The sequence below is a fragment of the Castanea sativa genome, chromosome 6 (genome assembly GCF_040712315.1).
Source record: "Castanea sativa cultivar Marrone di Chiusa Pesio chromosome 6, ASM4071231v1".
NCBI lineage: Eukaryota > Viridiplantae > Streptophyta > Magnoliopsida > Fagales > Fagaceae > Castanea > Castanea sativa.
In genome coordinates this window covers 6,514,869-6,518,297 of record NC_134018.1, presented here as the reverse complement: position 1 = coordinate 6,518,297, position 3,429 = coordinate 6,514,869, and positions in this window count along the sequence as shown.

Below are 3,429 nucleotides of genomic sequence, written 5' to 3'. Positions count from 1 at the left end.
CAAAGGATTAGCTAATTACATAAAATTGACATATGTTCCTAACATGATTCACATATGTCCTAACAGTTTGGCTTCTAGAGCATCTTCAAGTTCTTCCTTAGGGTGTCTAGAATGATAGGGCATTGTGTGAGTATCTTCATGACCACACAGTTTTTCCTAATCTCTTTCGCAGCCCTCGTGCTATCACTTCCCAACACAATATCTTCATCCTCATCTTCTGTAAAGGTTATTTTTTTCCACAGTTCTTCCAGTTCATCTGCCATCACACCTTCGACCCCACTCTCTATTCTTCACCCGTGAGGGGTGGGGGGGGGGGGTTACTATGACTAGCCTCACCACAGAAGGGAGGTCACTTTACTCTTGCAAGCTGCGTGCAAAACTCTCCATTGCCTTTACATGCAAAGGACATGAGAGCATTGACTTCGGTTGTTTATATACAATTGAGAAAGAAAGAAACTAACTAACTTCAGATGTGTCGTTTAGACAGATACTGTCAAACCAGTAATTCTTCATTCATTTGAGCTTCAAGCTGTGCTTCCTTTTCTTCAGTTTTGCTTCCTTTTCCTTCATCACTCTGACAATACACACATGCGTGCGCACACACAAACACAAATTTAACCAATTTTAAGCAAAGTTATTAATTAGTCCAATTATGCTTAAGACCTTGGTTAAAGTAAATAACATCAATATCATGCACAAATAAAATAACAACGAAAAAAATAGCACGGAATATGATAATGTAAGGAAAAGCCAATGGATCCATTAACCTATAAGTGATTTTAGCCCCTAAAATTTAAAGTGATCACACATTTAGTTCCTTAGAGGACTTGGCCAAACTATAAACTGGCCCTATAGGGGCTAAATCAATCATTTTAAGTTTTTTTTTTTTTTTTTGGGAACTAAAAATGATAATGTTAAACTTTAGAGACTACATTCACTCATGAGCTTAAGCTTAAAGCCATGCCACTATAAAGGCTTCACCACCAACTTGAAGGAAACTAGATTCGCTAATGAATTGAAGTTTTACAGTATTAGAATAACCATATTCTAAATTGCTACAACCCAATAGTACTTATTAACATTATCCAACGTAGCTTCGAATCTATGAGCTCTTCAATGGCAGAACTCTATTGAACATGAACAAGTTACTTATGAGTCCAAATATCCACTTGAAGCTTTGACTTCCAACAACAAAGTATTCTAGATGCAGCAGTAACTTCTATACCACCAAATCTTGAGTTTCTTCAAACTTAATCACTAGAAGAGGGGCCAAAATGGGATTTTGCCCTTTCAAGAAAAAAAATCAGCATGTTGCCCCCTTTCCCAAAATAATTAGGGAAATGCCTCTCTTTTGAAATTCGATTTTCTCAAAATCGAGTTAAGCCATATAGCGACGTTTTAAGGAGCCTATAGTGACGTTTTTAAGGACCTATAGCGGCGTTTTGTAGCTCGAGCTCTATGAAGTCGAGTTATAGGTAAAAAAAAAAAAAAACTTGCATGTAACTCAATTTCATGGAAGTCGAGTTACAAAACGCCGCTATAGGTCCTTAAAACGTCACTATAGGATCCTTAAAACGTCGCTATAGGGCTCAAATTTTTATTTTTTTTTTTTGAAACTCGATTTTGAGAAAATCGAGTTTCAAAAGAAGGGCATTTCCCTAATTAGTTTGGGAAAGGGAGCATTTGCCCTTTTTTTTTGTGCGAAATGGGCATTTGCCCATTTTCGCCCTAGAAGAGGCTTTTTGAGAGCTTGGCACATGTGAACCTTAGATATACTAGTACTAGATATTAATGTACTTATTAACATTACCCAACCTCTAGATGCATCGCGATTCAAGTGGTTGTGTTCACAAATTGGTGATTCTACTCTAGACTTGTTAAAGGGGTCAAGTTTGAACATGAGTGAGGGAGATATTTCTTTTAATTAATTATTTGATGGACACGATCCTCACACTCAATCTTTAAATTGAAAATTCGTGTTTTGTTCTAATTGTTAAGCACTTGACTTCCTTGTATTCGTAGTTATTATTACCTACTCGATATATATTTTTCACTTGTGTTGGTTTGTGTGCATGCTTGTGTGGGTATTGGCATGGTGAATTTTGTGGTTATATGTGTGATTTAATATAGGACTAGTTTGTATATCTAGCATTCCAATTGGTTGGAAACTTGGTTGACCCCTCCCATGTAATGAGAGTTTTCCTGTAATCGACCAAGCTTATCATTGGGAATTTAGTTCTAGCCAGATGCTTTTATTTTTTGCTTCCATGATTTTTCCCTTTTAATTTGCATTTTTGTTTGTGGACTCGCTTAAATTCCTGTGGTACAACTAGCCTCATCACACAAGATTTGAGCATGGGATGAGGCTTTTCTTTTTTGGGTTTAGTGTCACAATTTTCCATTTATCTCAATTTTTAGATTATGGCACAACCCAAAAATTAAATAAAAGAAACCGGTGAGTCTTGATAAAGTTTGTTTGTTTGTTTGTTTGTTTGTTTGTTTTTTTTTTTTTTTTAAAGTTGGAATGTGATCTTGAAGGAAATATACAAAATGGCCATGGACTAAGATTTTTTATTTTTTATTTTTTATTGAAGACATGAATTAGTAAGAGAGTGCCCTAGGTTGTCTCCATGTTTTGTTCCTGTTAAACATAAAGTCTATAGGTATCTCTGAACCACAGAAAATTATAGTCCAAAAAGAAGAATCATCTTATAGATAGTATAGAAGTATAGATGACAAAAACAAATATTTAAAGGTATTTTATTTTGTTCTTAAACTAAATTTTCAAATTAATTTTTATGGTAGTTTCTTCTTCAATTTAAACTCAATTCAGTTTTCATGGATTTTCCACCTAACTTTTAGGGTTAATGATTAAAAAATGGTGGGGGAAAACAAGAAATGAAGAAAACAGAATTTGTGTAATTTAAATGGCGTTTTAAGACCATTTAATTTTTAAAAGAGAAATGATATGTCCACAAAATTTTAAAATATCATATATCTTTCTATAAAAATATATATATATATATATATATATATCATATATCTTACGGCATTTTCAAATTCATTTTTTATGGTATTTTTGTTCCTCAATTTGAATTCAAATCCAATTTTCATGGATTTTCCAGCTAACTTTTAAGGTTAATGATAAAAAAAGAGTTGGATAAAACAAGAAATAAAGAAAATTGAATTTGTGTAGTTTAAATGGGATTTTTAAGACCATTGGATTATTTAAAATATCACATATCTTACCTCCGGATTAAATTGGAGGATTTAAATGAGAGGGATCTTTCTCATGAAGAAGTATGAAACATCTTAAGGTGGTAATCTTGAGTAGGTTTTCTAGGGTGAGAAATGAGAATGAAATATTTTAAAGAGGCTTGTTGCATTGGTGAAGAAGGAAAAATCTGGGAAGACCAGAGTATGAAAATC